Here is an 11,419-nt window from a genome sequence, read left to right as displayed (position 1 = left end):
CTTATGACTAAATAACGCTGAATATCAGTAAGGTTTCTTGCATTTCTTAAATATTGTTATCTCATTTTTTAATCATGGTTTGTAGTGAATTTTCTGGTGTAAGCTTTGGTTTTGAGGATCGAATATGGAATTCAGGGCATGGGAGGAATGGTCTTTTTCAATCAGGTCACAACTGTTGGCTTGCTCCAATTCTGGCTTTCTGTCATGGTTTTGGTGCCCTGACAATTTTTGATTAGTTGAGGTCAATTTCCTAAATTGTTTCTGGGTCTGAGTTTGTTTTGCCTTCTTCCTTCCCAAATTTTGTATTCTGTTACAGCACAAACAAGGGTTTAGACAGAGTAACCATTATGAATTAAAAAACAAAAAACATTGGCATTTCATTATTAGAAATCCACGGGCAACATGACCAAGATGAGTTTTTGTGTTTTGGAAAATTAAATGGAACCCTTTTGCTGAGGGGACAGAAATTAATTCCCTCCAAATCGAGTGTGAGTGCGATTTTCAGGTGAATTGAATCAGAATTCCATAGCCAGTCTGCTGGGAGGGGTGGATGAATCTGGAAATAGCCAGTTTACTTGTGATTAAATCTATCCGCAAATCACTAAGGGCTCTTGGATTTCTTGGGTTTTTTTATGTCATTTTTCTAATTTATCATGGTTTGTAAGAATTTTCTGATGTGAGCTTTGGTTTTGAGGCTGGAATATGGAGTTCAGGGCACAGGAGGCATGGTCTTTTTCCATCAGGGCACAGCTGTTGGCTTGCTCCAATCCTGGCTTTCTGTCATGGTTTTGGGTGCCTCAGCAGATTTTTAGTTTCTTGAGCGGCAATTTCCTAAATTTTTCTGGGTCTGAGTTTGTTTTTGCCTTCTTCTTTCCCAAATGTTGTATTCTTACACAATACAAACAACAGTTTAGACAGAGTAACTATTATGAAATAAAAAAAAAAAAACACAACACATTCGCGTTTCATGCTTAGAAATCTACAGGCAACATGACCAAGATGAATTTTTGTGTTTTGGAAAATGAAATGGAACCCTTTTGCTGAAGGGACAGATCTGAATTCCCTCCAAATCGAATGTGAGTTCGATTTTCACTTGAATTCCATCAGAATTCCACAGCTAGTAAGCTTGGAGGTGTGGATGAATCCCGAAACAGCCGGTTTACTTGTTACTAAATCAAGCCCAATATCAGTAAGGACAATTGCATTTCTTTTTTTTTTCTATATCTCATTTTTTATCATGGTTTGTAATGAATTTTCTTGTGTGAGCTTTGGTTTTAAGGTGCAATATGGTGTTCAGGGCATGGGAGGAATTGTCTTTTTCCATCAGGGCACAGCTGTTGGCTTGCTGCAATTCTAGCTTTTTGTCATTGTTTTTGATTTGTTGAGCGGCCTTTTCCTAAATTTTTCTGGTTCTGAGTTTGTTTTTGCCTTTTTCCTTCCCAAATATTGTATTCTGACACAATACAAACAAGAGTTTAGACAGAGTAACCTTTATGAAATTAAAAACACAACAAATTTGCATTTCATGCTGAAAAATCTACAGGCAACAAGACCAAGAAGAGTTTTGTGATTTGGAAAATGAAATGGAACCCTTTTGCTAAGGGGACAGATATTAATTTCCTCCAAATTGAGAGTGAGTGTGATTTTCAGGTGAATTCAATCAGAATTCCACAGCCAGTCTGCCGTGAGGGGTGGATCAATCGGGAAACAGCCGGTTTACTTGTGACTAAATCATGCCGAATATCACTAAGGGCACTTGCATTTCTCTGTTTTTTTACCTCATTTTTCTTATTTATCATGGTTTTTAGTGAATTTTCTGGTGTGAGCTTTGGTTTTGAGGCTTGAATATGGAGTTCAGGGATGGGAGGAATGCTCTTTTTCCATCAGGTTACAGCTGTTGGCTTGCTCCAATTCTGGCTTTCTGTCATGGTTTTAGGTGCCACCGCCGATTTTTGGATTCCTCACTGGCAATTTCCTAAATTTGTCTTGGTCTGCCTTTGTTTTTCCCTTCTTCCTTCCCACTTGTAGTATTCTGAAGCAATACCAACAAGAGTTTAGACAGAGTAGCCATTATGAAATAAAAAACACAACACATTGGCATTTCATGCTGAGAAATCTACAGGCAACATGACCAAAATGAGTTTTTTGTTTTGGAAAATTAAATGGAAGCCCTTTTCCTGAGGTGACAGATATTAATTCCCTCCAAATCGAGTGTGACTGCGATTTTCAGGTGAATTCAATCAGAATTCCACAGCCAGTCTGCTGGAGGGGTGCATGATTCCGGAAACAGCCGAATTACTATGACTAAATCAAGCCAATATCACTAAGGACTCTTGGATTTCTTTGTTTTTTTTTTTATCTCATTTTTCTTATGTATCATTGTTTATAATGAATTTTTTGGTGTGAGCTTGGTGTTGAGGCTGGAATATGGAGTTCAGGGAACGGGAGGAATGCTCTTTTTCCATCAGGGCACAGCTGTTGGCTTGCTCAAATTCAGGCTTTTCATCATGGTTTTGGGTGCCTCAGCCAATTTTTCTTTTGTTCAGCAGCAATTTCCTAAATTTTTATGGGTCTGAGTTTGTTTTTGCCTTCTTCTTTCCCAAATGGTGTATTCTGACGCAATACAAACAGCAGTTAATCAGAATATCCATTATGAAATAAAAAACACAACACATTGGTGTTTCATACTTAGAAATCTACAGGCACCATGACCAATATGAGTTTTGTGTTTGGTAAAATGAAATGGAAGCCTTTTGCTGCGGGGAAAGATATTAATTCCCTCCAAATCAAGTGTGAGTTCCATTTTCAGGTGAATTCAATCAAAATTCCACAGCCTGACAGCTGGGAGTGTTGGATAAATCCGGAAACATCCGCTTTACTTGTGACAAAATCAAGCCAATATCAATAAGGACTCTTGCATTTCTTTTTTTTTTATCTCATTTTTCTTATTTATCATGGTTTGTAATGAATTTTCTGGTTTGAGCTTTGTTTTGAGGCTGGAATATGGAGTTCAGGGCACGGTAGGAATGGTCTTTTTCAATTAGGGCACAGCTGTTGGCTTGCTCCAATTCTGCCTTTCTTTCATGGTTTTGGGTGCCTCAGCCAATTTTTGCTTTGTTGAGCATCAATTTCCTAAATATTTCTGTGTCTTCCTTTGTTTTTGCCTTCTTCCTTCCCAAATGTTGTATTCTCATGCAATAACAACAAGAGTTTAGACAGAATCTACATTATGAAATAAAAAACACAACACTTTGGGTTTCATACTTAGATATCTTCAGGCAACATGACCAAGATGAGTTTTGTGTTTGGGAAAATGTAATAGAGACACCGCGGCTCACTAGGCTAATCATCTGCCTTGTGGCACCGGCACACCGGGTTCTAGTCCCGGTCAGGTGCCGGATTCTGTCCCGATTGACCCTCTTCCAGGCCAGCTCTCTGCTGTGGCCAGGGAGTGCAGTGGAGGATGGCCCAAATACTTGGGCCCTGCACCCCATGGGAGACCAGGATAAGTACATTACTCCTGCCATTGGATCAGCGTGGTGCGCTGGCCACACTGCGCCAGCCACGGCGGACATTTGAGGGTGAACCAATGGCAAAGGAAGACCTTTCTCTTGTCTCTCTCTCACACTGTCCACTCTGCCTGTCAAAAAAATAAAAAATAAAAAAAAGAAAAAAAAGAAAATGAAATGGAAGCCTTTTGCTGAGGGGACCAATATTAATTACCTCCAAATCGAGTGTGAGTGCAATTTTCAGGTGAATTCAATCAAAATTCCACAGCCAGTCCGCTAGGAGTAGTGGATAAATCCAGAAACAGCCGGTGTACTTCTGACTAAATCAAGCAAATATCACTAATGACTCCTGTATTTCTTTGTTATTTTATCTCATTTTTACTATTTATCATGGTTTGTAATTAATTTTCTGGTTTGAGCTTTGCTTTTGAGGCTGGAATATGGAGTTCAGGGCACGGGAGGAATGGTCTTTTTCAATCAGGGCACAGCTGTTGGCTTGCTCCAATTCTGGCTTTCTGTCATTATTTTGGGTGCCTCAGCCGATTTTTGGTTTCCGGAGAGGCAGTTTCCTAAATTTATCTGGGTCTGACTTTGTTTTTGCCTTCTTCCTTCCCAAATGTTTTATTCTGATGCAATACCAACAAGAGTTTAGACAGAGTAGCCATTATGAATTAAAAAACACAACACATTGGCGGTTCATGCTTAGAAATCTACAGACAACATGACCAAGATGAGTTTTTGTGTTTTGGAAAATGAAATGGAAGCCTTTTGCTGAGGGGACAGATATTAATTCCCTCCAAATTGAGTGTGAGTTCCATTTTCAGGTGAATTTAATGAGAATTCCAAATCCAGTCTGCTGAGAGGGGTAGATAAATCTGGAAACAGCCGGTTTATTTGTGACTAAATCAAGCCAATATCACTAAGGGCTCTTGGATTTCTTTCTTTTTTTAATCTAATTTTTCTTATTTATCATGGCTTGTAATGAATTTTCTGGTGTGAGCTTTGGTTTTGAGGCTGGAATATGGAGTTCAGGGAACGGGAGGAATGGTCTTTTTCAATCAGGGCACAGCTGTTGGCTTGCTCCAATTCTGGATTTCTGTCATGGGTTTGGGTGCCTCTGCCAATTTTTGGTTTCTTGAGTGGCAATTTCCTAAATGTTTTCTGGGTGGGAGTTGGTTTTTGCCTTCATCCTTCCCTAAATTTTGTATTCTGACAGAATACAAACAAGAGTTTAGACAGAGTAGCCATTATGAAATAAAAACACAACACATTGGCATTTCATGCTTAGAAATATACATTCAACATGACCAAGATGAGTTTTTGTGTTTGGGAAAATGAAATGGAACCCTCTGTGTAGGGGACCGATATTAATTTCCTCCAAATTGAGTGTGAGTGCAATTGTCAGGTGAATTCAATCAGAATTCCACAGCCAGTATGCTGTTTGCGGTGGAGGATTCCAGAAACAGCCGGTTTACTTGTGACTAAATCAAGCTCACAATCACTAAGGACTCTTGGATTTCTTTCTTTTTTTTATCACATTTTTCTTATGTATCATACTTTGCAATGAATTTTCTGGTGTGAGCTTTGGTTTTGAGGCTGGAATATGGAGTTCAGGGCACGGGAGGAATGGTCTTTTTCCATCAGGGCACAGCTATTGGTTTGCTCCAATTCTAGATTTCTGTCATGGTTTTGGGTGCCTCAGCCAATTTTTTCTTAGTTGAGCAGCAATTTCCTGAATTTTTCTGGGTCTGCATTTGTTTTTGCCTTCCTCTTTACCAAATGTTGTATTCTTTTTTTTTAATTTTTTTTTTAACTTTTACTTAATGAATATAAATTTCCAAAGTACGGCTTGTGGATTACAATGGCTTCCCCCCCATAACGTCCCTCCCACCCGCAACCCTCCCCTTTCCCACTCCCTCTCCCCTTCTATCCACATTAGGATTCATTTTCAATTCTCTTTATATATAGAAGATCAGTTTAGCATACATTAAGTAAAGATTTCAATAGTTTGCTCCCACACAGAAACATAAAGTGAAAAATAATAGATGATTTTTTAAATGATGATGAAATCAGATCAGACCTTTTGATAATTTCTTTTTCTTTTCTTTTTTTATGGAAGATCAGTTTAGTATACATTAAGTAAAGATTTCAACAGTTTGCACCCCCATAGAAAAACAAAGTGAAATATACTGTTTGAGTACTCGTTATAGCATTAAGTCTCAATGTACAGCACGTTAACGACAGAGATCCTACATGAGGAGTAAGTGCACAGTGACTCCTGTTGTTGACTTTACAAATTGACACTCCTGTTTATGGCATCAGCAATCTCCCTATAAACCAGTCATGAGTTTCCAAGGCTATGGAAGCCCCTTGAATTCTCCGACTCTTATCTTGTTTAGACAAGGTCATAGTCAAAGGGGAGGTTCTCTCCTACCTTCAGAGAAAGGTACCCCCTTCTTTGAAGACCTGTTCTTTCCACTGGGATCTCACTCACAGAGATCTTTCATTTAGGTTTTTTTTTTTTTTTTTTTTTTTTTTTTTTTTTTGCCAGAGTGTCTTGGCTTTCCCTGCCTGAAATACTCTCATGGGCTTTTCAGCCACATCGAAATGCCTTTAGGGCTGATTCTGAGGCCAGAGTGCTAGTTAGGACATCCGTCATTCTATGAGTCTGCTGAGTATCTCGCTTCCCATGTTGGATCACTCTCCCCTTTATTTATTCTATCGTCTAGTATTAGAAGATACCAGACTTGTTTATGTGCTCCCTTTGACTCTTAGTCCTTTCATTATGATCAATTGTGAACTGAAATTGATCACTTGAACTAGTGAGATGGCATTGGTACATGCCACCTTGATGGGATTAAATTGGAGTCCCCTGGTATGTTTCTAACTCTACCATTTGGGGCAAGTCAGTTTGAGCATGTCCCAAATTATACATCTCTTCCCTCTCTTATTCCCACTCTCATGTTTAACAGGGATCACAATTCAGTTAAATTTCAACACTTAAGAATAACTGTGTATTAATTACAGAATTAAACCAGTAGTATTAAGTAGAACAGACAAAAAAACTACTAAGAGGGATAATGTATTAAGTTGTTCATTAACAGTCAGAGCTATCCTGATCAAGTCACCATTTCTCATAGTGTCCATTTCACTTCAACAGGTTTCCTTTTTGGTGTTCAGTCAGTTGTCACCGATCAGGGAGAATATATGATATCTGTCCCTTTGGGACTGGCTTATTTCACTCAGAATGATCTGTTCCAGATTCCTCCATTTTGTTGCAAATGACTGGATTTCATTGTTTCTTACTACAGTATAGTATTCTAAAGAGTACATATCCCATAATTTCTATATCCAGTCTACCGTTGATGGGCATTTAGGTTGGTTCCAGGTCTTGGCTATTGTGAATTGTGCTGCAATAAACATTAAGGTGCAGACCGCTTTTTTGTTTGCCAATTTATATTCCTTTGGGTAAATTCCAAGGAGTGGAAAGGCTGGTTCGAATGGTAGGGCTATATTCAGGTTTCTGAGCAATCTCCAGACTGACTTCCGTAGTGGCTTAACCAGTTTGCATTCCTCCCAACAGAGGGTAAGTGCCCCTTTTCCCCACATCCTCCCCAGCATCTGTTGTTGGTAGATTTCTGTATTTGAGCCATTCTAACCGGGGTGAGGTGAAACCTCATTGTGGTTTCGATTTACATTTCCCTGATTGCTAGTGACCTTGAACATTTCTTCATGTGCCTGTTGGCCATTTGGATTTCCTCTTTTCAAAAATGTCTATTGAGGTCCTGGCCCATCTCTGAAGTGGGTTGTTTGTTTTGTTTTTGTGGAGTTTCTTGATCTCTTTGTAGATTCTGGTTATTAACCCTTTATCTGTTGCATAGTTTGCAAATATTTTTTCCCATTCTGTCGGTTGTCTCTTCACTCTCCTGAATGTTTTTTTTTTTTTTTTTCAGTACAGACACTTCTCAATTTGATGCAATCCCAATAGTTGATTTTGGCTTTGACTGCCTGTGCCTCCCAGGTCTTTTCCAGAAATTCTTTGCCTGTGCCAATATCTTGCAGGGTTTCTCCAATGTTCTATAATAACTTGATGGCGTCAGGTCATAGATTTAGGTCTTTAATCCATGTTGAGTGTATTTTTGTGTAAGGTGTAAGGCAGGGGTCTTGCTTCATGCTTCTGCACGTGGAAATCCAGTTTTCCCAGCACCATTTATTGAATAGACTGTCCTTGCTCCAGGAATTGGTTTTAGATCCTTGATCAAATATAAGTTGGCTGTAGATGTTTGGGTTGATTTCTGGTGTTTCAATTCTGTTGCATTGGTCTATCCATCTGTTTCTGTACCAGTACCATGCTGTTTTGATTACAACTGTCCTGTAATATGTCCTGAAATATGGTATTGAGATGCCTCCGGCTTTGTTTTTGTTGTACAAGATTGCTTTAGCTATTCGAGGTCTCTTGTGCCTCCATATAAATTTCAGCACCATTTTTTCCAGATCTGAGAAGAATGTCCACTGTGAATCATGTGTTCCAGAAGAGTTTCTTCTGCTATTTCCTCCCCTACTCTTCCTGGAACCTGCAGTATCTCCACTTTTATTAAGCTGTCTCTCCCCCGACTATTAGTGTGCTCCCTTCCTATTCCGCCATCTTCCAAATGTTGTATTCTGACAGAATACAAACAAGAGTTTAGACAGAGTAGCCATTATGAAATAAAAAACGTAACACATTGCCATTTCATTCTGAGAAATCTACAGGCAACATGACAAAGATGACCTTTTCTGTTTGGGAAAATTAAATGGAACCCTTTTGCTGAAGGGACAGATATTAATTCCCTCCAAATCGAGTGTGAGTGCGATTTTCAGGTGAATTCAATCAAAATTCCACAGCCAGTCTTCAGGCTGGGGGGGGGGGGGTTCCAGAAACAACCAGTTTACTTGTGACAAAATCAAGCCAATATCACTAAGGACACTTGCATTTCTTCGTGTTTTTTTTTCTCAGCTTTTTTATCATGGTTTGTAATAAATTTGCTGGTGTGAGCTTTGGTTTTGAGGCTGGAATATGGAATTAAGGGCACGGGAGGAATTGTCTTTTTCTATCAGGACACGGCTGTTGGCTTGCTCCAATTCTGGCTTTCTGTCATTCTTTTAGTGCCTCAGCCAATTTTTGCTTTCTTGAGCGGCAATTTCCCAAATGTTTTCTTGGTCTGAGTTAAATTTTGCCTTCTTCCTTCCCAAATTTTGTATTCTGACACAATAGAAAGAAGAATTTAGACAGAGTAGCCATTATGAAATAAAAAACAGAACACATTGGCGTTTCATGCTTAGAAATCTACAGGCAACATGACCAAGATGAGTTTTTGTGTTTTGGAAAATATGAAACCCTTTTGCTGAGGGGACAGGTATTAATTCCCTCCAAATTGAGTGTGAGTGCGATTTTTAGGTGAATTCAGTCAGAATTCCACAGTCAGTCTGCTTGGAAGGGTGGATGATTCTGGAAACAGCCGGTGTACTTGTGACTAAATCAAGCCCCAAATCACTAAGGACACTTCCATTTCTTTGTTATTTTGTCACATTTTTATTATTTATCATGGTTTCTAATGAATTTTCTAATGTGAGTTTTGGTTTTGATGCTGGAATATCGAGTTCAGGGCATGGGTGGAATGGTCTTTTTCCATTAGGGCACAGCAGTTGCCTTGCTCCAATTCTAGCTTTCTGTCATGGTTTTGGGTGCCTCAGCTGATTTTTTATTAATTGAGCGGCAATTTCCTAAATGTTTTGTGGGTCTGAGTTTGTTTTTGCCTTCTTTTTTACAAATTTTGTATTCTGACACAATACAAACAAGAGTTTAGACAGATTAGCCATTATGAAATAAAAAACACAACACATTGGTGTTTCACACTTAGAAACCTACTGGCAACATGACCAAAATGAGTTTCGTGTTTTGGAAAATTAAATGGAAGCACTTTTGCGGAGGTGACAGATATTAATTCCCTCCAAATCGAGTGTGAGTGCGATTTTCAGGTGAATTCTATCAGAATTCCACAGCCAGTCTGCTGGGAGTTGTGGATGAATCATAAACAGCAGGTTTACTTCTGACTAAATGAAGCCCAATATCACTAATTACACTTGTATTTCTTTCTTTGTTATTTTATCTCATTTTGCTTATGTATCATGGTTTGTAATGAATTTTCTGGTGTGAGCTTTGTTTTTGAGGCTGGAGCATGGAGTTCTAGGCATGTGTGGAATGGTCTTTTTCAATCAGGGCACAGCTGCTGGGTATCTCCAATTCAGGCTTTCTGTCATTGCTTTGGGTGCCTAGGCCGATATTTGATTAGATGAGCTGCAATTTCCTAAATTTTTCAGGGTGTGTTTGTTTTGCCTTCTTCCTTCCCAAATTTTTTATTCTGATGCAATACAAACAAGAGTTTAGACAGAGTAGCCATTATGAAATAAAAACACAACACATTGGCATTTCATGCTTAGATATCTACAGGCAACATGACCACGATGAGTTTTTGTGTTTGGAAAATGTAATGGAAGCCTTTTGCTGAGGGGACAGATCTGAATTCCCTCCAAATCGAGTGTTAGTGCAATTTTCAGGTGAATTCAATCAAAATTCCACAGCCAGTCTGCTGGGAGTGGTGGATGAATCTGGAAACAACCAGTTTACTTGTGACTAATTCAAGCCAATATCACTGAGGACACTTGCATTTCTTTTTTTTATCTCATTTTTTAATCATGGTTTGTAATGAATTTTCTAGTGTGAGCTTAGGTTTTGAGGCTGGAATATGGAGTTCAGGGCATGGTAGGAATGGTCTTTTTCAATCAGGGCACAGCTGTGGGCTTGCTCCATTTCTGGATTACTGTCATTGTTTTGGGTGCCTCAGCCGATTTTTGGTTTCTTGAGTGGCAATTTCCTAAATGTTTTCTGGGTCTGAGTTTGTTTTTGCCATTTTTCTTCCCAAATGTTGTATTCTGACACACTACAAATACAGATTAGCCATTAAAAAAAAAAAAAACACATTGGCATTTCATGCTTAGAAATGTACAGGGAACATGACCAAGATGAGTTCTTGTGTTTTGGAAAATGAAATGGAAGCCTTTTGCTGAGGGGACAGATATTAATTCCCTCCAAATCGAGTGCAAGTGCGATTTAACAGTGATTTCAATCTGAATTCAACAGCCAGTCTGCTGTGAAGGGTGGATCAATCGGGAAACAGCCGGTTCACTTGTGACTAAATCAAGCCCAGTATCACTAAGGACACTTGCATTTCTTTTTTTTTTTTTTATCTCATTTTTCTTTTTTATAATGGTTTGTAATGAATTTTCTGGTGTGAGCTTTGGTTTTGAGGATAAAATATGGAGTTCAGGGCATGGGAGGAATGGTCGTTTTCAGTCAGGACACAGCTGTTTGCTTGCTCCAATTCTGGCTTTCTCTCATGGCTTTGGGTGCCTCAGCTGATATTTGCTTAGTTGAGCGGCAATTTCCTAAATGGTTTCTGGGTCTGAGTTTCTTTTTGCCTTCTTCCTTCCCAAATTTTGTATTCTGACGCAATACAAACAAGAGTTTAGAAAGAGTAGCTATTATGAAATAAAAAAAAAAAAACAACATTGGCGTTTCATGCTTAGAAATCTACAGGCAACATGACCAAGATGAGTTTTTGTGTTTTGGAAAATGAAATGGAACCCTTTTGCTGAGGGGACAGATGTAAATACCCTCCAAATCGGGGGTTAGTGCGATTTTCAGGTGAATACAATCAGGATTCCACAGCCAGTCTGCTGGGAGGGGTGGATGAATCCAGAAACAGCCTTTTTATTAGTGACTAAATCAAGCCCAATATCTCGAAGGACACTTGCATTTCTTTGTTTTTTTTTTTTTCTCATTTTTCATATTTATCATGGTTTGTAGTGAA

General features: G+C 38.9%; 1 protein-coding gene across 1 annotated transcript in view; it reads right to left on the bottom strand.

The window, feature by feature from the left end:
- Nucleotides 1-2,017: 2,017 nt before the first annotated feature.
- Nucleotides 2,018-11,419, bottom strand: part of LOC103345948 (zinc finger protein 39) — an 89,585-nt gene continuing 80,183 nt past the window's right edge. Inside the window, exon 6 of the transcript XR_016222310.1 lies at nucleotides 2,018-2,032. The gene's annotated coding sequence lies outside the window, so the exon portion shown is untranslated. The remainder of the gene's footprint in view (nucleotides 2,033-11,419) is intronic.

Source organism: Oryctolagus cuniculus, chromosome 16, assembly GCF_051225735.1.
Source record: "Oryctolagus cuniculus isolate XC-2025 breed Fujian yellow rabbit chromosome 16, ASM5122573v1, whole genome shotgun sequence".
Lineage (NCBI taxonomy): Eukaryota > Metazoa > Chordata > Mammalia > Lagomorpha > Leporidae > Oryctolagus > Oryctolagus cuniculus.
This window is presented reverse-complemented; position numbering and strand designations above follow the sequence as displayed.